At 42.9% G+C, this 24,288-nt stretch overlaps 1 long non-coding RNA gene across 1 annotated transcript; it reads right to left on the reverse strand.

Moving 5' to 3' along the window:
• Window positions 1–1,305: 1,305 nt before the first annotated feature.
• On the reverse strand, window positions 1,306–17,465 carry LOC134352593 (uncharacterized). The gene is made up of 5 exons (XR_010019414.1): window positions 17,451–17,465; window positions 16,993–17,195; window positions 6,708–6,772; window positions 5,675–5,740; window positions 1,306–1,992 (listed from the first exon to the last, which is right to left on the reverse strand). It is a non-coding gene; the product is annotated as an uncharacterized LOC134352593 (long non-coding RNA).
• Window positions 17,466–24,288: the final 6,823 nt, after the last annotated feature.

Raw genomic sequence — 24,288 nt, forward strand, 5'->3', positions numbered from 1 at the left:
TCTGGTTCCCATCCCCCTGCAAATCTAGTTTAAAGGCTCCTCAATAGCACTATCAAACGTCCCTGCAAGGAAATTGGTCCCTTTATACTTCTGAGGATCCTACCATTCTTTGTGCCAAACCTAACTTCATTTGTCCACAGAAAATATATTGCTAAAGTCAATATTCAGATGGTGCATCTGTTCAATATGGATAGATTGAAGAAATTCAGCAAAGGGACCCTTCTAGTTACTGTTCCGGTGCTTTGGGAAGTTTCTGCTGGTTAGTTACAGTAGTAGTTGAGCTGCATCTTTGCCACACTGAGGTGAAGGCAAGGAGATTGAGATCAGGGATCTTCCATCTTCTAACACTTGGCATGCGTTTATGATGAAAGCAGAATCAGTGTGCATTTCACTTCTTAAAATTGGCTGTCAATACTAATTATTGTTCCATTTTAATGTTCCTCATTTGTACTTCTACATGGTGGGGGGTAGGGGAGAAGAGGAATAGACCAAGTTCATAATGTAGCACAGCAATAACCACAAATCTTTGAAAATCCAGTGAACTTGAGTTTTGCAAATATTTCTAGAAGTAACCAACATAAATGTGGAGGAACCTGGCAGGCCAGGCAACACTTACGAAAAGGAATAGAGTCAACAGAAGTGCCATGGTTTTGATTTGTCATGTAAATTATTTTTTATCCTGGATGACCGCCTCAGGAAAACCATCTCAAACACTGGAAGTATTGCATTTATTAATCTGCTCCTGGTTATATACGGTATCTCAGGAGTTCCAGTGAATCTGAGAGCTGGAACATTGACTTCCATGATTGATTTTTTTTTCCTCTCTTGGATATTTCAATTTAGGCAAGTTTAAATAGTTTGATTGTGGACACTTTTGTTCAAATGTCACTGATATGATATTGTAATGATCATACTTCATACTGCGTTATTATGTCTACACAGGGGTATTATGAGCAAATTCCTCAGTCCAATCTACTTTTTCATCAAATGTTTTTGGATTGGAATCCATCACTTTAACTGTGGTGGTGGTGTAACTGTTCTTAGATGAACAAAACATTCAGAGATGAGTAACAAGGGCAAGAAATGCTTCAACCTATTTAACTTTCTTCCCCCAGTCAACAATTTAAGGAGCCCGGTCAAGCTGGCAATTTTCCACCTTGCCATCCTCATGCTTGCTGTGCAAGATGGAGTATTGTTTTAATATTATTGTAAATCCCAGGAACATGTGATTGCAATTCCAAAAGTAGTTGAACAAAGTTCATCCAAAAGTTAAGTTGCACTGTAAGAAACCACATCACATGCTGATTATTTTTGACTTGTAAAATTTATTGTAATAACACAGATCCAAGACAGTTTACTTTGATCTTGCATATTGAAGCAGTGACTGAAGTGGTTAATAATAATTGTTTTCTGTAAGGCATCTTTGCTATCATTTCCCACAATTTCTCCTTAAATGCCCATATTGCTCACTAATCCAAGTAGTCATTTAGTACTGTCAATTCCTGGCCTGGTCTTCTTCCAAGTGTATTATTTGCATTGACCTGGATTTAAAAAGTGAAACTAAACCAAAACACAGTTCAACCCAAAGAATTTAGAAGAATGAAATGTTAGCTTCTCTCTCAAGGCACTGGAAAAGATTACTTTGTTTTAACTTCAATCCAAAAATCTAATTCTGCCTCATCCTGCAGAGACTTTAAAAAGGACCTTCTGTTTTTAAAAGTAATTTTGTCAAGTGTTAATTTCGTTTAAGGACTCGTGCATAAAAAGAGCCTGTTTAACCACCCATTACCATCATGAAGAGTTACCCAGAAAGCTACAACAAACTATACAGAGGGATATGCTTAATGTAAAAATGAGAGGGCCCCTTGGAATCCAAGACGCACGATCAGTCAGTCGCTACCAACAGCTTGGCGGCCATTACTTGCAGTGTTTCTTCTCCTTCTTGTCCTTCTTCTCTTTCTTATGCTTCTTCACCTTCTTCTTCGTTCCACACTAAATGGATTTAAAAAGGCATGTCAATTTAAAAACCCACCCATTTTAAAGTGATCAGTTGTACCAGATCCTTCAAACTCGGATAATGGTTTGAGCTTTCAGCGCTCCTTAAATTTGTAAACTCCTTTCATCCATACGGACATGGCAACACTGCAACCCTTGTTAAAGTCCCCTCCCAGTTTAGAAGTTACATAACTTCTTAAAACTTTGTCATTAGGCCAGGGGTGTGTCCCTCCTCAGTGGAGCATGGTATTAGGCACTTGTCATGTCATCTTATATGAATGAGTGACTATGAAATCTTCTCACATCACAAACTATTCAGAGCTGCAGCATGGTAGCAGTCCCTTGTGACCCAAAGAGCCGGCACTGACCAATTACACCCATGTGATCAATTACCTGCTAACCTGTGTCTTTGGAATGTGAGGGAAAAGCACAGCATACAGAGGAGACCCATGTGGTCACAGAGAGAACATTGGCACTTTAATAGCATTATACAAACCAGTATACTGTCGTAGTCCAGGATTAGAGTCTGTGTGCCTTTGATGCATGCACTGCTATTGTATATTCAACTAATTCAGATATCCAATATATTACTGTACATTACAGTACCAACCAATAACTGCCTTGTGCTTTCCCTGTTCCACTTTAGCATCCATGGCAAGGCAGAGGAAGGCGACAAAACAAATGGTATTGGAAGTTCTGAACAGTAGGATTGTTGAATAAGAGTTTTGTTTTCTTTCCCCAGGAATGTCTTTTGCTCAGGATTATCTTGTGCAGAACGTTAGCTCTTCCAGAATCGGAGTACTTTTTCCTCAGAGCATCAAATGACAAGACGAAGACAGGAGTGCAGAAAAATGTCTTGCACTTCAGAATGCCCTGCCTCCTCTAGCCCCCTCTATGGCTGACCTTATACATTGTGAATCCAGTTAATGGTAGCATTCTGCATTGCTGATAGTCAGAGAATTTATCAAAGGAATTTTATAATGTTATGGAGGCAATTAAGACTTGTTAGAAGTTGTTATTGGCTAGCAGTTACTTTATATGAATACCTGCCCAAACCTTCAATGCTATTGTGTCTCCTTGTCTGAGGGCTGAGTGGAACCAATCATCGGGAATCAATAACATAAACACGAGGAATTCTGCAGATGCTGGAAATTCAAGCAACACACATCAAATTTGCTGGTGAACGCAGCAGGTCAGGCAGCATCTCTAGGAAGAGGTACAGTTGACATTTTGGGCCGAGACCCTTCGTCAGCCTGAAAAGTCGACTGTACCTCTTCCTAGAGATGCTGCCTGGCCTGCTGCGTTCACCAGCAAATTTGATATCGGGAATCAATGCTATTTATTAGATGGGAAGCTCCCTGCCAAAGCAGAACTCAGGTTGTGCCCATAATAATTAGCTCTAATAAGCACAGCCGCTCTCCTTCTGCTTGTATGATAACAGATTTCTGATTCCATTCTGCAATAATGTTGGGGACAATGATCTGTGATATATCTCAGATTGCCAATGTTACCACCCAACTTAGTTGTGAGAAGTTAAAGAGCCTCAAAGAGGATACGGGGTCTAAGCAAGAATGGTCAAAACTGGCTGAAAATACAACGTGGAACAATGTTCTTTCTTCTACCAGAGCGAATGGCCTCAGTTTCTTTATTTTAAAAAATTGTAAAGAGGTGGTGTGCTTTTACATGAGCTGGGTAATCATCATGGAATTAGAAAGGCAAACAGTCAAAACTTTGTTCGAGGTCTGGTATCCAAAGCCAACCAAAGAACGGAGAGAGTGCACAGCTGAACTCCCTGGCAGCTTGGTTACAAGCTGAAATTAAAACAACTTAGCTTGAGTTAAGGAAAAGTATGAAATGGTGTCCTTGTGACATACAGGCAAGATGATCTCCAGGCACAGAACCAATGCTCTGTGTCAAGCAGGGATAAGAAATTTCTTTACCCTGAGTGTGGCGAACCTTTGAAATTCTGTCTGTGGAGGCTGTCACTGAGTATATTCAATTTTTATAATCTTTCACCTTAATTCCACTTTTTAAAGTAGAAGAGTGGGCATGAGAAGCTGAATGGCCTAATATAATTTATCTTGGTTTTTAAAAGGTTTTCAAAGCAAATATGTTCATTATTAAGCAACACACATCAAAGTTGCTGGTGAACGCAGCAGGCCAGGCAGCATCTCTAGGAAGAGGTACAGTCGACGTTTCAGGCTGAGACCCTTCGTCAGGACTAATGACTAACGAAGGGTCTCGGCCTGAAACGTCGACTGTACTTCCTAGAGATGCTGCCTGGCCTGCTGCGTTCACCAGCAACTTTGATGTGTGTTGCTTGAATTTCCAGCATCTGCAGAATTCCTCGTGTTTGCATGTTCATTATTAGTTGATGAATCCTTTTGGACAGTATTTAACACCTGTAGCCTAGCAACCATTGCCCATAGCAAAAATAACCCTGGGTCCTTGGCTGATTGCCCAGATAATTGTGTAGGATCAGATTATCTATTCATTAGAAAAATTAAAAATAACATTTGCCTTGGGCACTTAATGGGATTGGCTAACAATGGTAATACTGATCTATTGGATAAGGATGGCAACATGCTATCACCCTCAGTAGTAAGCAGAAAAAACCTTGTCTATATGCTGTACTACAGATACACACACATTTAAAGCTCTTGGATAGAAAACAGGATGACAGAAAGAAAACTGGAGGGCTATGGGGAGGGAAGGGTTGAATTGATCTTAAGAACAGGTTAAGTGGTCAGCATGATATCACGGGCTGTAAGGAGCTGATAAGCGGGGTTCAGATCTGAGGACTCAATCTTGGTTTGGAACGTTGTTCACTTCAATTATTTGCATGTTTTTTCCCCTCTTTCTCTTGGGCACTGGGTGTTATTTTTTCTTTAATTGGGTTCTTTCAGGTTTCTTGCCTTGTGTACATGTGAGCAAACTAATCTCAAGGTTGTACAACTGTACATTCTTTGATAATAAATGTACTTTGAATCTTTGGATCTATTGCTCAATGGTTTGTTTGCTGGCAGTACGTGGGTCAAGCCATGAGAGGGATCATGTTTGTTAGGCACTGGGTCCCAATAAACAACTTCTGTCCAAGCAGTAAATTATGGTTAAAGATTAGAGTAGTACATGGTGGTCTTATTTGTGAAACAGAATGGGACCACAATTGTACTTCACCCAAAATAGGAAAATTGTATTTTTAAATTATTGTAAGATACAGGGGTTTCAAACCTGGGGGCCACTGGCCCCTTCCTTAATGGTATTGGTCCATGCCATTAAAAATGCTTGGGAATCCCTTTCATAAGGGGAAAAGTAAATGAAACTACAATGCCATCAGGTGTCAGTCTGAAGGCCTGGCAATAGAACTTTAATTCTCATGTCACAAGTGGATGGTGAGAGCCAAAAGGGCCACCTCCCATAAACTTTTAGCCAGAGAGAAGTAAATCTGTGGAACGCTCTGCAATGGACAGCGGTTGAGGCCAAGTCTGTGCATACATTTATGGCAAAAGTTGATAGTTTGCTGCTCGGTCGGGGCATTAAAGGACATGGCGAGAAGGCAGGGGTATGGGGTTGAGTGGGATCCAGGATAAACCATGATGGAATGGCAGAGCAGACTCGATGGGCTGAATGGCCTAACTCCACTCTTATGTCTGATGGTCTTTTCCCATTTGAATCCTACCTTTTCTTTCCCCTCATTCTCCGAAGAGCTGGAGCTGGAACTGGAACTCGAGCTGGAGCTACCACTCTGTAAAAAAAAAAGTTCAGTTCAAAAATGCATCAAAGCTGTTCCTTAGCCTAACCAAACACTCATTTAAACAAATGTCTGATACCAACAGAAAGACAAGAGTCTGCAAATAATGTAATCTGGAGTAACAATATAGACTGCTGGAAGAACTCTGTAAAGGGAAATGAATAGTTGTCACTTTGGGTCAAGACCCTTCATTTGAACTGGACTGACACACCCCAAACTCTTTACTGTCCATCTCAAGTTCCTACCAAAAAAAACCTGATTTAACCAAATTCAATGACACCAACAGACTGGTGTAGGGAATACTGTACAGGTGATTAAATTAAATACATTCCAAAGATAATGGGAACAAGATTGAAGGGGGGGGGGTGGAAAGAGAAACTGTTTAAAAAAAGAACAGATTTAATCACAACACTGGTTATAGAAGCACACTGTGCTTTTAAACCCCCCTTCCCCCACCCCTCCGAATAGGGATGAGAATAGAGAATTCTCAGAAGATCTCATCACCTTGTCATGGTGGGGAGGCTTGAGATCCTGTCGGGAGCTTAGCTCTTGCTAGGGTCACTGATGGGGGTAAGGTCAAGGGGGAAGGGGGGAGGTTCCAGACACTGCACTGTTGAGGTGGTTGGATTGCTGTGAGTGGAAGATGATGACAATGCAACACAGCGAAGTTGACTGATGTTTTGTATTCCACGTCACTGGACCCATGCATCAGCCTTTAAGCAAAGTCACACACAGGAGTTCTCCATTGAAGAAACCTGCCCCAAACTCCTTAGGAGAACATCATACTCTGCTTGAATGATCACACTACTACTGCCAAAGTTAAGAGTAGGGAGTGTGATTTCACAAATAACAGCACTACAAACCCTCTCGCACCTTTCACCCTGAGTGGCAGACAACCTGCAGATCAAAACAGTAATGGGGATCAAAACAATCCCCAGAGGATTGTATCAGACACTCTTACCTTTTTATCACATTTCACTTTATCACCCTTTTTTGCTGCACAAGCCTTCTTGTCCTTGTCAAAATCTGTTGGAAAAGAAATGTTTTAGAATTGGGCTGAGCCAGTTAAGAGTGCAGGTGCCAGGGTAACCAGACCAGTCTGAAACCCAGCACAACTGCTGCAAGGTATCAAGTTCAGTTAACGATACAAATCTAACAAACATTTATAGTGACCGTAAGGTTACCAGATTCTCATCGTGACTCCATCTATGTCACTAATACCAAGACACAAGAGATTGCAGATCCTGGAATCTGGGACAAAAACTTCTGCCAGAGGAACTCATCAGTCAAGCAACATCCATGAAGGGAAATGGACAGACAGTATTTTAGATCAGACCGTTCATCTGGACAGAAAGATATCCAGTACAGAGAGGCGAGGAGGGGAGATAGGGTGGGAATGGGAACATGGAGATAAATGTCAATGACACAAGAGATTCTGCAGATGCTCGACAGCCAAAAACTGGAGGAACTCAGCAGGTCAGGCAGCACCCATGGAGAGGAAAAAACAGTTGATATTTGGGCCAAGAGTGGAGAGCAATGGATAGGTTTGACTCCCAAGACAAATATGGAGAGATGGAGGGCAGAGAGATGCTGGAAATGGATGTTGACTCTTCCCTCTTCATCCATCGCATGCAGCTTGTGTTCCTTTTTCTTTCTTTTTAAATCTTTTTATTGAGTAAGTATACAAAAAGGTAAGCCATATAGGCACTAATACACTGTTAGAATATAATAAAATTACAGGAGATATTAATACTAAAAAATGATACAAACAATGTAATTTAAACATAACGTACCAAGGTAACATAATAGTATACTAATTTTTATATATATATCAATAGAGAAAAGGAAAAAAAAACCCCCAAAAAAACCCACCGTGCAACTAACTAAAAGCAAAGCAAAGCAATGGGCTAACTTGAAACCAGAGTTAAAAAATTTAAAATCACGTCCTCAATCCTGACCTCCATTAAAAACAGTAAAAAAAAACAAGGGTATATATTACATTAAATGAAAATATTGAATAAAAGATCTCCAGGTCTCTTCAAATTTAAATGAGGAATCATAAAGATTGCTTCTAATTTTCTCCAAATTCAAGCATAATATCGTCTGAGAAAACCAAAAAAAGGTAGTTGGAGCATTAAGCTCTTTCCAATGTTGTAAAATACATCTTTTCGCCATTAAAGTAAGAAATGCAATCATTCTACGGGCTGAAGGAGAAAGATTACTGGAAATTTTAGGTAGTCCAAAGATAGCAGTAAGCGGGTGAGGAGAGATATCTATATTCAATACCTTGGAGATAATATTAAAAATGTCTCTCCAAATAAGTTTCCAGAGTAGGACAAGACCAAAACATATGAGTTAAAGAGGCTATCTGCCCCAGACGTCTATCACAAAAAGGATTAATATGAGAATAAAAGCGAGCTAATTTATCTTTGGACATATGTGCTCTATGAACAACTTTAAATTGAATTAGGGAATGTTTAGCACAGATAGAGGAAGTATTGTCTAATTGTAAAACCTGCCCCCAGTCATCCACAGAAATGATAAACCCCAATTCCTGTTCCCAATCTACCCTAATCTTATCAAATGGAGCTTTCCTAAGTTTCATAATAATATTATAAATCATAGCCGATGCACCTTTCTGACATGGATTAAGGTTAATTATAGTATCTAAAATGTATGTAGGAGGAAGCATTGGAAAGGAAGAAAGTATAGTACTTAGGAAATTTCTAACTTGTAGATATCTAAAAAAATGTATTCTTGATAAATTATATTTATTAGATAATTGTTCAAAAGACATAGATCCATAAAAGAGGGAGGAAAAAATGTTACCTAAAATAGGAATCGCTAGCCCAAATTGGTTAAGATCAAAAAATTTTCAGAATCGAAACCAAATACGTAAGGTATATTTAACTATCGGGTTAGATACCTGTTTAAGGCGTTTCAAATCAAAAGGAAGAGAGGAACCTAAAATAGAGCCAAGTGTATAACCCTGAACAGATTGTAATTCCAATGCTACCCATTTAGGAATGGATAGTATATCCTGGTCAAGTAACCAAAATTTCATATGTCGAATATTAATTGCCCAATAATAAAATCTAAAGTTAGGTAATGCTAAACCTCCATCTCTCTTAGCTTTCTGTAAATGTACTTTACCCAGTCTCGGGTTTTTATTTTGCCAAATAAATGAAGAAATTTTGGAGTCAACTTTATCAAAAAAAGATTTTGGAACAAAAATTGGTAATGCTTGAAATATATATAAAAATTTTGGCAAAAAAAACATCTTAACTGCATTAATACGACCAATCAAAATTAAATATAAAGGAATCCATTTAGATGAAAGTTGAATAATATGGTCAATTAAGGGTAAAAAGTTAATCTTAAATAAATCTTTGTATTTACAAGTAATTTTAATCCCAAGATATGAAAAATAATTATTAATCAATTTAAATGGAATGTTATGATATAAGGGAAGTTGTTTATTAATCGGGAAAAGTTCACTCTTACTAAGATTTAATTTATAACCTGAAAAAAAGACCAAATTGTGCTAATAGCTCTAAAACAGCTGGGATGGATTTTTGGGGGTTAGAAATATATAAAAGTAAGTCATCAGCATAGAGTGATATTTTATGGGACTTTAAGCCCCGAGTTATCCCAGTAATATTTGGAGATTCTCGAATGGCAATTGCAAGAGGTTCTAATGCAATATCAAATAATAAAGGACTAAGAGGACAACCTTGTCGAGTACCTCGAAACAGAGGGAAAAAAGGTGAGCTTAGAGAGTTAGTAAAGACCGAGGCCACCGGAGAATGATATAACAGTTTAATCCAGGATATAAATTTCGAGCTAAAATTAAACATTTCAAGCACCTTAAATAAGTAAGGCCATTCTACTCTATCAAAAGCTTTCTCAGCATGTGTTCCACCCTTTCCTCTCTGCTTTATAACATTTATCTTCCCTCTATACTCTAGTCCAAGAGTTTCGGTCTGAAATGGCGACTGTCCATTTCCCTCACAGAAGCGGCCTGACTCGAGTTCCTCCAGCAGTTTGTTTCCTGAACCTTCAAGGTAGGAACTCTGCCATGGTTAGCCAGTCTGGCCTGGCCCGTGCTGTGACTGCAGGCCAGTGCAGAGGATTGTAAAGTCTATTCCGAAATTGCTGCTCAGTACCTGGGGGAGTAATAAGGGACATCATCTCCATATTGAAAGTCAACATTGCTGGGGGGGGGGAGGGGAAGAAATACTGACTAATTACAATCTTATAAATATTTACAAGATATCCCTAGCCTCCTATATCCAAATGAGAACAAACTCAGCCCATCCAGTCTTTCCTTGTAACTACTGCCCTCCGTTCTAGGAGACGCATTTTAAATCTCTTCTGTACTCTTAAACACCTCCACATATTTCCTGCAGTATCGCGACCAGAACTACACACAGTACTAAGGTGCAGTCCCATCGCTCTGTTGTACATTTGTAACATGATGTCCCGGTGTCTCAGCTTTGAAGCCGACCATATCAAAAGCCTTTTTCACCACCCTGTGTCACACATTTAGGGAGTGACAGATTTGTATCCCAAAGTCCCTCTGTACATAAACACACCCTGCCATTTACTCTGTATGCCCTATCCTAATTTGTAATTTCCTGCAATTTATTCCGTATGCCCTGCCCTAATTCATATCTTAAAGTCCCTCTATACATACTCTCCACCCTTTACTCCGTATGCCCTACCCTGATTTGTATCTCAAATCCATTAGCTGACATTTGTCTGACACATTTCCACACAACTTTATGCCCCACAGCATTTTTAAACCTTGTTATCTACAACTTCACCATTATTATAACATTCATAGGTCAGCAGCATACACAACTAACTGATCACCTAGTTTATAATGTTCATAGGTCAGTGACCTACACAACTAACTAACCACCTAGTTTAAAATAAGTACACATACTGTCCTTATTCAACAGAAGTGGTGTACCCACAATTAGTGGCCACTTTAATAGGTACACCTGCTCATTAATGCAAATATCTAATCAGCCAATCACGTGGCAGCAACTCAATGCATAAAGACATGCAGACATGGTCAAGAGGTTCAGTTATAGTTCAGACCAAATGTCAGAACAGGGAAGATATGTGATCTAAGTGACTTTGACTGTGGAATGATTGTTGGTGCCACGTTGGGTGGTTTGAGTATCTCAGAAACTAATCGGCTGGGATTTTCATGCACAACAGCCTCTAGAGTTTAAGAGAATGGTGCGTGAAAGAAAATAACCTCCAGTCAGTGGCAGTTGTGTGGGTGAAAATGCCTTGTTAATGAGAGAGGTCAGAGGAGAATGACCAGACTGGTTGAAGGTGACAGGAACTCAAATAACCACATGTTACAATAGTGGTGCGCAGAAGAGCATCTCTGAACGCACAACACGTCAAACCTTAAAGTGGACGGGCTACCGCAGCAGAAGATCACAGACGTACACTCAGTGGCCACTTTATTAAGTACAGGAGGTAGGTAATAAAATGGTTACTGAGTTTATGTGCGATTCAAGGCTCTGCAGGAGGGAAAGAGCAGACTTGGGGAAGAGACAGAGGTTACTCTCATATGTGGTAATTAGTGATCATTAGAATTTGCTCAAGATACAATCAATAACAATAACCATATCCTCCTCCCTCCCAGCTCATAGATAATGGAACTTGTACTGAAGTAATAACCAAGAAGAAATAATCTTATTCTGGATTTATCACCCCAATCATGTTTCGTGACTCTTACGGTGAATGGTTCCGCAAGACTTGTTTCTGAGTATGTTTCCAGGGTGCCACTCCTTGTATTCATCGTGCTTTGCTCAGCTAGGCGGGTGTGACCAGTTGCAGGTCTTTGGCTTTTGGAAGAGAGAAGGGAGCGACCAGAAACAGCAACAAATGCAAGACAGTTTGGTTTGGGAGCAGCCGTTAGTAAAATTGAATCACCACCACCCAGTTACAATGAGACACCATTCACCATCTCTACAAAACATTAACCTGATTCCTGTTCATTTAGGGTAGATTTGGCATGAAGCCTCAAATTCCACCTTTATTACCTTTTCGGGTCTTTCTGTTCAACAACTCAGTTCTTCCCCACCCCTCCCCCCGCCCCAAACCCCCGAACATCCCCAGCTCATCACCTCACATGCTTCATGGATGCCTTCCCTACCACCTCTAGTCCCACTGAGCAAACCCATTGTTTGCCTGAGTCACTCTAACAGCATTCTCTGCTAAATCACCTCCTTCCTCATCAAGACTGCAAGCCCAGTTAGTTTGTCCACAAACCTCGACCTTTTTTCCATCGAACTGTGTTCCTACAACTCCTGCTGTACCTGTGCTGGAAGATTTCTCCAGATTTCCTTCTGCATTGTTCCACAACCTCAGGACATGGTCCCTGTCAGCCACACAATGACGGAGCAAACTGGTGGAACTGCGTACCTCATGTTAGTCTCATGTGCTCAGTGGGATTGCAATTACCATTTTAGCTATTCCGTTCCAAAGTGACCATTACTCACCAACCTTCACCCACTCAATTCGCATGGCTGACCTGCTAACTCATCACAAGGCGGGGCAGCGAATGAGATTGTCCCAATTTGAGCAGGTAACCAGGCTGTTTCCGTCTCTTTACATGCGGTGACAGATCACTTGTGGGTGCCACTGTAGCTTCGCGGTTAGTGCAATGATATTACAGCTTGCGGCAGAGTTCGGAATTCAGTTCCGACGCTGCCTGCAAGTCCTCCCCATGAGACGCGCGGGTCTCCCCTGGGTGCTCCAATGTCCTTCTACAGTCCAAAGACGTACCGGTTTGTAGGTTAATTGGTCACTGTAAGTTGCCTTGTGAACAGGCTAGGGTTAAATAGGTGGGTTTCTGAGCGATGTGCGGCCCGTTTGCCAGTAAGGGTTTATCTCCAAATAAAAAAAATCTGTTCATTGCTTAGGACACATTTCAACAGAAGACCCTTATAAAAACCCCTTTGTTAAGAATTATTGTGAACAGGAAACAACAATGGCACAGCATTACTGCAACCAAAGAGCTGAACTCCAGTGCTTTGGTTTGCAGTCACAATATAGGGCAACAAGAGAGAGCAAGTGCATACTGGCTTCAATAAGCATCTCACCAGCTCAAAACCTGCAGAGCTAGAACCAAAGTGTCATCCTGGGCCAAGCAGGTGGAGATCAGCACTGAATTGTTAGTTACAAACCAGCCAAGAACACAAACCTCTCTGATTATCACACCTCACTCAGGAATGTTAGGCCAGATCTATCTTTCAACAAAGATCCCGAAGATGGTTCTTCTGTAGCCACAAATTAAGTGCAGCTTTAATTTTATAAACTCTTATTAAAATGAAAGGAACAATTAGGAGCTGAACTAATTGCAGAGTGATACTCTTTGTTTAGAAAGTAAAGATAAGTTCTGCACAAGCTGGAAATCTTCAACAACACATACAAAATAGTGCAGGAACTCAACAGCATATATGAAGGGGAAAAAAGTCAACATCAACTGTTTATTCCCATTCACTGTTGCTGCCTGACTTGCTGAGTTCCTCCAGAAGTGTAAGAATGCATGTGCTGTTTAAAAGCCATTTTAAACATTTTCTACAAGGAGAACTGGAAGGGTCACTGGAGAGAAATATTTCTATAGCGTAGGACAAGGGCCTTGAAGTTTGAAATTCCACAACCTGGGACTAGTAGAGGCAACAGTAGGGTTGCAAGCCGCTTAATATCGCTTGCTAATAAAACATCAAATTAATAACACAATTAACAAAATATATCAAGAGAGAGTTAAGTCAGCAGACATCTATAGCATGGAGAGGACAGATTCTAGGGGCAGAATGCCCTTGTCTATTAATAACAAGCCTGAAGGTTTGGAGCTACCAGACTATCAGCAGACAAGATCAAGTTTTGAATCTCACTGATTAGAACCGAGGGTATGGTTGTGTTGAACGCTGACTATAATCAATAAACAGCAGCCTGACTATGGTCCGAGGTTGAGTGGAGAGCCAGTGAGATTGCATCTGGTGTAGACCCATTGTGCCGATAGGCAGATTGCAGGAGATCCAGTCCCTTGTTTAGGCGAGAGTTGATTCTGGCCATGACCAAGCACTCAAAGTACTTCATCACAGTAGACCTGAGTGCCACCAGGCAGTAATCTGGATGCTCCAACCCTTCAACCTAGTTTGTAATAGATGGAGGCCATTCAGCCCATTGAGCCTTCCTGTACCTCCTGCTACAACTGGATAACAGCACATTTGGAAAGCGGTGAAATGATCGGACAAAGTCAGCATGGATTTGTGAAAGGAAAATCATGTCTGACGAATCTCATAGAATTTTTTGAGGATGTAACTAGTAGAGTGGATAGGGGAGAACCAGTGGATGTGGTATATTTGGATTTTCAAAAGGCTTTTGACAAGGTCCCACACAGGAGATTAGTCTGCAAACTTAAAGCACACGGTATTGGGGGTAAGGTATTGGTGTGGGTGGAGAATTGGTTAGCAGACAGGAAGCAAAGAGTGGGAACAAACAGGACCTTTTCAGAATGGCAGGCGGTGACTAGTGGGGTACAGCAAGGCTCAGTGCTGGGACCCCAGTTGTTTACAATATATATTAATGACTTGGATGAGGGAATTAAATGCAGCATCTCCAAGTTTGCGGATGACACGAAGCTGGGTGGCAGTGTTAGCAGTGAGGAGGATGCTAAGAGGATGCAGGGTGACTTGGATAGGTTGGGTGAGTGGGCAAACTCATGGCAGATGCAATTTAATGTGGATAAATGTGAAGTTATCCACTTTGGTGGCAAAAATAGGAAAACAGATTATTATCTGAATGGTGGCCGATTAGGAAAAGGGGAGGTGCAACGAGACCTGGGTGTCATTATACACCAGTCATTGAAAGTGGGCATGCAGGTACAGCAGGCGGTGAAAAAGGCGAATGGTATGCTGGCATTTATAGCGAGAGGATTCGAGTACAGGAGCAGGGAGGTACTACTGCAGTTGTACAAGGCCTTGGTGAGACCACACCTGGAGTATTGTGTGCAGTTTTGGTCCCCTAATCTGAGGAAAGACATCTTTGCCATAGAGGGAGTACAAAGAAGGTTCACCAGATTGATTCCTGGGATGGCAGGACTTTCATATGAAGAAAGACTGGATGAACCGGGCTTGTACTCGTTGGAATTTAGAAGATTGAGGGGGGATCTGATTGAAACGTATAAAATCCTAAAGGGATTGGACAGGCTAGATGCAGGAAGATTGTTCCCGATGTTGGGGAAGTCCAGAACGAGGGGTCACAGTTTGAGGGTAGAGGGGAAGCCTTTTAGGACCGAGATTAGGAAAAACTTCTTCACACAGAGAGTGGTGAATCTGTGGAATTCTCTGCCACAGGAAACTGTTGAGGCCAGTTCATTGGCTATATTTAAGAGGGAGTTAGATATGGCCCTTGTGGCTACGGGGGTCAGGGGGTATGGAGGGAAGGCTGGGGCGGGGTTCTGAGTTGGATGATCAGCCATGATCATAATAAATGGCGGTGCAGGCTCGAAGGGCCGAATGGCCTACTCCTGCACCTATTTTCTATGTTTCTATGAAACCTGACTTCCTCACTGGGGGACCAGAGTCAGCACAGACTGGAAATAACATCTGCTCCTCACCGACAGTCACACTAGCACAAGAATGTGTGCATAACTCACTGCTCTACTCGTGACTGTGTAGCTCAGTCACCATCTACAAATTCAGCAGTGACTATTGCTGGCAGTTTCAGATGGCGATGAGCCGTACTGCAGGTATATCGGCTGGCTGAGTGGTGTCACAACAACCACCTTGCGCTCAACGTCAGCAAAGCCATAGGGAAGTTTCAACGTCTAAGAAGCCATCATCAGCCACATTGATGCAATCATGCCAGCAGGTAAAACTCATCAGGAATTTGAGGAGATTTGGTATGTCGCCAAAGTTCTACAGATGTACTATGGAGAGCAGGCTGTGAGACTTCTGAACACTGTTACCACCCAGTACATACTGTTTACGACAGCACCAGTAACAGCAATACTATGTACATTTAACTATATATCATACAGTATATGCACTTCAGAATATTATCTGTTAATATTAGCCTAATTCTGCTCCTATACCTTATGGACAGTATTATTGTATTTGGGGTACATAATACACCTGTTACATTTTGCACCTTGCTCCCAGAAGTGTGTTATTTTCTTTAACTGTTATACACATGTACTGCTGAATGTCAGTAAACTTGAAGCTGAAAAGAACCAGGCAGACCATTACCTGGACAGCACAGCAGTCACTCTAAACAGGACTTCAGATTTCATAGTTGACAAGGTAAAACTCTGAAGGAGTTTTGGGAAAACTTTCCTTCAAAAGCCCATGGAGTCTGTGGGAGGCTGGTGTTGGGGAAAAGAAACCAAGAGCAAAGAGTGTGGATCAGGCTCAAAGCAACCTGCCAAAGCTGCCAATAAAGGGCAGAGAATCGCAGTAATTCAATGAGTCCTTCAAAGGAGCTGGCACAGGACGGATGGATCAATGGCCTCATCTTGTGCAGTACCGTCCTGGGTTACTTGCATCCTACATTCTAACATAGTGTTTACAGATCATACTTTACCTCCAAGCATGGTGAACAAAAGGGTAATGTTGGAATGCAGCAAGAACATATTGACCACATTTCTATATGGCTAATTCCCTTGTGCCCATCCCGTTACCACCAACATTCAGGCCGTGGTTAAGGGTTATATTTCCTGTCTCCCGTCAAAGAGGTCACAGATAAAAGTGCAGAACACCACCCTCGGGACACTACGCTCGCTCACTCTGTCCCGCTGGAATCCTTCCCCCAGGGTCGGTGCTCCTGGGGTCTGTGAACCCGTCCCACCAACAGCCCGGGTGTAAACTCGTCCCAGTCCGACCTCCCGCTGCTCTGCACACTTTGAACAACAACACACATAGAACCAAGTGCGATGGAAACGCCGGGGGACCCCAGCAGGTCGGGAAGCACCGATGGAGGGGAACAAATACCCAGCGTTTCGGGGAGAGACCCTCCGTCCCATCCATACATGCTGCCCAGCGCCCTCAGCACTTCATGTGCGTGTTACTAAACATTTTCAGCATCTGCAAACTCTGCTGTGTCTACCGTGGCGATTGGCTTTAACGCTCCGGGAACGGGCCCCGCTGCTTCACGCCACGCCCTGCATGCACATTCTCTCGCCACGAAACCCTCGCTCCTTTCATTCCACTTACCCAAACAGTCCATAGTGGCGGAAAGAGTGAGGGAGTGATCACTCCCCGACCTTTTATAACACCTTCCTCCCACTCGCAGCGTCACCCTCGGGGGCGGTGGCCCGGTGGGTGTCAACCCGACGCACCTTGAGGCCGGCCGGGGCGTGTCTGCCCAGCAACCGGGTCGTCAATTTGTTCACGGTTCTGTTAGTGGACCGCGCATTCTGCAGTTAAACATCAAGTAAATTAAACAAGAGATTAATGAAAGTGTCAGGACTTTGAGTCTCCCGAGCGCCGTGACGCGCTGGGCTGGATCCGAGCCATTGCCCTGATGTCCAGCCCGCAATTCCGTATCCTGCAGACACCCGGCGGGAGCAAGTCGGCCGGCCGGGATAGCGGGCTGGGGAGGGGACAGGAGGGGTTGGAGTGAATTGTTTTTGCTTTAGATCGGGCAGTCTCTTCACAAGTGCACTCCTTACAAATGTCCGTAACACACGAAAATGCCGGAGGAACTCAGCAGGCCAGGCAGCAGCTATGGAAGAGTACAGTCGACATTTCAGGCCGAGGCCCCTCGGTAGGACTGGTAGGAGGGCGGGAGGGGGAGAACGAAACAGGGTGATAGGTGAAACGGGGGAGGAGTGAAGGGAGATCATACGACATAGGAGCAGAATTAGGCCATTCAGCCCATCAAGTCTACTCTGCCATTCCCAAATGGCTGATCCCGGATCCCACTCAACCCCATACACCTGCCTTCTCGCCATCTCCTTTGATGCCCTGACCGATCAGGAAACGATCAACTTCAGCCTTAAATATACGCATGGCCTTGGCCTCCAACGCAGTCTGTGGCAGAGTATTCCACAGATTCACTACTCTCAGGCTAAAAAAATCCTTCCATACCTCTGTTCACCCTTCAATTTTCAGGCTGTGCTCTCTAGTTCTGGATAGCCCCACTATCAGAAGCATCCTCTCCACACCCACCCTATTCATTTCTTTCAACATTCCGTAGGTTTCAATGAGATCCCCACACAATCTTCTAAATTCAAATGAGTACAGGCCCAACGCTTCCAAACACCCGTCATATGTTAACCCCTTTATTCCCAAAATTACCCTTGTGAACCTCCTGCGGACTCCCTCCAATGACAACACATCCTTCATCCCTTCTGAGATATTGGGCTTAAAACTGTTGACAATACTCCCAAGTGCGGTCTTACTAGCTTTATAAAGCCTCAGAGTTATCTCTTTGCTTTTAAATTTTATTCCCCTTGAAATAAATGCTAACACTGCATTTGCCTTCTTTACCACAGACTCAACCTGTGAACTAACCTTCTGGGAGTCTTGCACAAGGGCCTCCAAGTCTCTCTGATGTTTGAACTTTCTCCCCATTCAGATAATAGTCTGCACTATCGTTCCTTTTACCAAAATGCATTATCATACGTTTCCCAACACTGTATACCATCTGCCACCTTTTTGTCCATTCTTCCAATTTGTCTAAGTCCTGCTGCAATCGCATTGCTTCCTCAGCACTACCTACCCCTCCACCTATTCTTGCATAAATCCGCAAAATTGGCTACAAAGTCATCAATTCCATCATCCAAATCATTGACAACAATGTGAAAAAGTAGCGGTCCCTGAGGAACACCACTAGTCACTGGCAGCCAACCAGAAAAGGCCCCTTTTCATTCCCACTCGCTGCCTCCTGCCTGTCAGCCATTCCGCTATCCATACCAGCATCTTCCCTGCAATGCCATGGGACTTTATCTTGTTAAGCAGCCTCATGTGCGGCACTTTATCAAACGCCTTCTGAAAATCCAAGTAAATGTCATCCACTGCCTCTCCTTTGTCTTCTAACAGACCTGCCAGGCAAGATTTCTCTTTACAGAAACCTTGCTGACTTTGACATTTTACTTTTAGTCTCCAATCAAGTAAATACTGGTCCCGACACCTCCTCCCTCACTACCATTCAGAGCCCCGAGCAGTCCTTCCAGGTGAGGCAACACTTCACCTGTGAGTCTGCTGGGGTCATCTACTGCATCCGGTGCTCCCGGTGTGGCCTCCTGTATATCAGTAAGACCCGATATAGATTGGGAGAACGCTTCGCTGAGCGCCTACACTCCGTCCGCCAGAAGTAGCAGGATCTCCCAGTGGCCACCCATTTCAATTCCACTTCCCATTCCCAAAATGACCAGTCAGTCCAGGACCTCCTCTACTTTCTCACTGAGGCCACACTCAGGTTGGAGGAGCAATACCTTATATTAGGAATGGTTAGTTTCCAACCCGATGGCATAATCATCGATTTCTCTAACTTTCCATAATGCCCCTCCTCCTCCTTCACTGTTCCCTATTCCCATCCCCCTCTCTCACCTTGTCTCCTTACCTGCCCATCATTTCCCTCTGGTACCCTGCCTCCTTTCTTCCATGGCCTTCTGTCCTCTCCTCTCGTGCTCCCCCTCCTCCAACCCCCATGCATCTCTTTCACCAATCAACTTCCCAGCTCTCTACTTCCTCCCTTCCCCTCCTGCTTTCATCTTCTATAACCTTGTGTTTCCTCCTTCCCTCCCCACCTTCTAACTCTGACTACTCACCTTTTTTTCTCCAGTCCTGATGGTCTCGGCCCGAATCGTCAACTGGATCGTTTTCCATGGATGCTGCCTGGCCTGCTGAGTTCCTCAGCATTTTGTGTGTGTTACTTGGATTTCCAGTATCTGCAGATTTTCTCTTGTTTGTCAAAAAAAACCTAAATCAAATCAATATTTGGTGTGACCAACTTTTGCCTTTAAAGCTGCTCTTAGGTACACTGTTGTGCACTTTTATAAGAAAATCAGCTGCCTTGCTAGATCTTCTGCAGACTTGTTTGCTTCTGTCTCTCCAGGTAATCTCAGACAGCCTCGATTATTTTGAGATCAGGGTCTGTGACGGCCATACCATGCTGCAGAACTTTGTTCTTTTTGCTGAAGATAGTTTGTTATGACCTTGGCCACGTGTTTGGGGTCACTCTCCTGCTGCAGAATGAAGTTGGGACGGATCAGACACCTCCCTGATGGTATTGCCTGATGGAGGAGAATCTGCTTGTACTTCTCACATTGAGGATTCCATTAATTCTGACCAGATCACCAACTCCATTTGCAGACACACAGCCGTAAACGTGCAGGGAATCTCCACTGTACTTCACTGTTGGCTGCAGACAACTGAATAGGTACATGGAGCTTAGAAACATAGAGGGCTATGGGTAACCCTAAGTAATTTCTAGGGTAAGGAACACACATAAAAGTTGCTGGTGAATATGTGTGTTGCTTGAATTTCCAGCATCTGCAGAATTCCTGTTGTCTAGGGTAAGGACATGTTCGGCACAGTTTTGTGGGCTGTAGGTTTTATTGCAGTGTAGGTTTTCTATGTTTCAGATACTCTCCAGCACTTCTATAGACTCCTGTTTGAGTCAAGCATTTCAATATTTGACTCACCAGTCCAGGACACTTGCTGCCATTGTTCTGCACTCAGTCCATCGAGTTTTTGTGCGTAGGTGAGTCTCTTGGCTTTGTTTCTACTTAAGAGGAATAGCTTTTTGGCAGCAACTCTTCCATGAAGAGCACTTCTGATGAGACTCCTGCAGACTGTAGAGGGGCGTGCTTGGGTTTCAGTGGTTTCTGAGAGTTCAGAGCTGATAGCTTCTTCCGATTTAGAAGGGACATCAGTTTGATAGATCTCTCGTCTACATGGCTGACCACTGCGCTCCTGGTCCTAACTTTGTTTCTTTGTGATTCTACAGAAGAGTTTAGACAGCACATCTCGAAACTCCTGTCTGCTGTGAAGTTTCTGCTTGGGAGAGAGCTTGCTGACACAGGGTGACCACCTTGTGTCTTGTTGCTCTGCTCACACTTGCCATGGTGTAAGAATCGATGATTTGGAGGTTAAACTGTCACATCTGCCACAGCCTCACCTTTTGATTGTCCTTCACCCAGCTTGATTCCTTCTACACCCGTCTCCATTTCATTTAATCAGTTTCGTTCATTCAACTCACTGTGTTATTGATCATTAGCATCTGTTTCTTCTCTTTGTTAAATCATGTACTGAGTGATACATCTACAAAGTAATCATATTTTCACTTGAAAAGTGATCTTTACCTAATATGTTTCTTTCTTTAATGAAATACAAAAAAACTCTAACTTTTTTCTGGAAAATGGAAGTTTGGAAATCTAAAATTCATTCTTTTCTACTGGCACACCAATGCATAAGACAAAAATAAATATCTAAAACAAAAATCGTTTAAAAACTCTAGGGTGCCTGAAACTTTTGCATCATACTGTACATTTGATAAATAAATAAAGCAGAAGATAGAGAACCTGCGGCATTCCCTTCCCCATTTGACAATGGATACCAAGTCACTGAATTTACACTCAGTGACCACTGTACCAGATACACATATACACCTGCTCATTAATATCTAAACAGCCAATCATGTGGCAGCCATTCAATGCATAAAAGCATGCAGACATGGTCAAGTGGTTCATTTGTTGTTCAAACCTCAGAATGGGGAAGAAATGTGATCTAAGTGACTTTGACTGTGGAATGACTGTTGGTGCCAGATGGGGTGGTTTGAGTATCTCAGAAACTGCAGGTCTCTTGGGATTTTCACGCACAACAATCTCTGGAGTTTACAGAGAATGGTGCGAAAAGCTAAAAAAAAATCAAGTGGGTGGCGGTTCTGTGGGCAAAAAATGCTTTGTTAGTGAGAGAGGTCAGAGAAGAACGGGCAGACTGGTTCAAGCTGACAGGAAGGTGACAGAAACTCAAATAACCACGTGTTATAACAGTGGTGTGCTGAAGAGCATCTCTGAATACACAACACTTCAAACCTTGAAGTGGGTGGACTACAGCAGCAGGAGACCATGAACATACACTCAGTGGCCACTTTATTAGGTACAGGAGGTGTCTACTGAGCAAATTTGAGAAGGAGGTGGACAGATTTCTAGACTCAGGAGGTGCTGAGGGGTATGGGGAGAGAGTGGGAATGTGGAACTGAGGTCATTTTGATACATGATCATGTTGAAAGGGTGAGCAGGCTTCGACGGGCCAAGAGGACTATACCCCATTCCCATTACCTGATGTTTCTAATAATTAAAATTCCATAAGTCTAAATTTAACATTGAACATAATATTCAAAATTCTATTTCCTTAACATATTGTAATAAAATTTTGAATAAGCCTCCTCCTCCCCTAAGGCATCTTACTGGTTCTACTCAGTAAAACAGATCGCTGAGTTTCTCCAGCACTTTTGTGTTTATCAAGATTTCCAGCATCTGCAAAATCTTTTGTGTTCATAACTGGTTTGACTTCCTTGGCCACTTTGTATGGTGTAGTGAAAATGTTCATAAGCACTTTTTTGGTTTGTATTTATTGTTCATCTTCCTGTTTTGGAGTTTGTTTATCGGTCACCTAGAAAGAAATTCTACTTTTGGTAAGGAAAAGTAACTTGACAGGAAAGGTGAGCCTTTGCTCAGTACAGAAAGTTGTGATGAAAAGATTGAACAGGGAATTGGAAAAAGTTTGTCATTTTGTGGGGAAAGATCCAGATGGACTGGGGGGGGGGGGTCTAATCTAAGAGCTGACCCTGAACAGAGGAGGCAAAATCTGTGTTGTCTCATTCGATAACATCACCATCCACTCGCTAGATGCCACCACCTGAAACCTCCAAACTTCAAAGTCAATTTATTATCAAAGTATCACGTACTACCCTGAGATTCGTTTCCTTGCAGGCATTTGCAGTAGAACTAAGAAATGCAATAGAATCAATGAAAAACTACACACAAAGACTGGCAAAAACCGGTGTGCAAAAGAAGACAAGCTCTGCGAATACAAAAAAAACCTAAATAATTTTCAAAATATTATTTTAATTTCCAAGTCCCCCACACACTGGCATTTCTCGTCACACATACAAACCAAGCCTCTCACCGTCTCATCAATGTTTACAACTAGTCCTTTGTGAGCTGCTCGTAAGATGTCTCTGCCTACCAGCAGCATCAAGGAGCCCTGCCACAGGAAAGCGGCATCCCCCACCGCGGACCCCCACCATCCAGCCCATGCTCTCTTCTCACTGCCGCCTCCAGTAACAGTTATTACCCCTCTACCACCAGGCTCTTGAACCAGCGAGTATAACTTCACTCACCTCAACTCCTAACTGACTACACCACCTTTCAGGAGCAGAACCAGAATCAGGCTTAATATCACTGGAAACACGAGGAATTCTGCAGACGCTGGAAATTCAAGCAACACACATCAAAGTTGCTGGAGAACGCAGCAGGCCAGGCAGCATCTCTAGGAAGAGGTACAGTCGACGTTTCAGGCCGAGACCCTTCATCAGGACTCACTGAAGGAAGAGTTAGTAAGAGATTTGAAAGTGGGAGGGGGAGGGGGAGATCCAAAATGATAGGAGAAGACAGGAGGGGGAGGGATGGAGCCAAGAGCTGGACAGGTGATTGGCAAAAGGGAAATGAGAGGATCATGAGACAGGAGGCCCAGGGAGAAAGACGGGGGGGGGGGAACCCAGAGGATGGGCAAGGGGTATAGTCGAGGGACAGAGGGAGAAAAAGGAGAGTGAGAGAAAGAATGTGTGTATAAAAATAAATAACGGATGGGGTACAAGGAGGAGGTGGGGCATTAGCGGAAGTTTGAGAAGTCAATGTTCATGCCATCAGGTTGGAGGGTACCCAGACGGAATATAAGGTGTTGTTCCTCCAACCTGAGTGTGGCTTCATCTTAATATCACTGGCATATGTTGTGAAATTTACAATATAATACATTATAATAGAAAAAACTATGAACTACAGTAAGTGTATATGTATATTAAGTAGTTAAATAAGTAGTTCAAAATGGAAATAAAAAGCAGTGAGATAGTGTTTGTGGTTTCAATATCCACTCAGAAATGGACAGCAGAGGAAAAGAAGTTGTTCCTGGATTTTTGAGTGTGTGCCCTTAGATTCTTGTACAAACCTACCGTCTGCCTGATGGTAGCAATGAGAATAAGGCATGACCTGAGTGACGGGGGTCCTTAATGATGAACGTCGCTTTTTTGAGGCATCGCTCCTTGAGGGTGTCCTGGATACTACGGAGGCTAGGCCTATGATGGAGCTGATCATGTTTACAACTTTCTGCAGCTTGCTTCGATCCTGCGCAGTAGCCCCCCCACCCCTCCAATATCAGGTGGTGATGCAACCAGTTTGAATGCTCTCCATGGCACATCTGTAGCAATTTGTGAGTGTTTTAGGTGACATACCAAACATCCCTAAACTCCTAATGAAATATAGCCGCTACTGGGCCTTCTTT

This window comes from Mobula hypostoma, chromosome 10 (assembly GCF_963921235.1).
Source record: "Mobula hypostoma chromosome 10, sMobHyp1.1, whole genome shotgun sequence".
NCBI classification, from domain to species: domain Eukaryota; kingdom Metazoa; phylum Chordata; class Chondrichthyes; order Myliobatiformes; family Myliobatidae; genus Mobula; species Mobula hypostoma.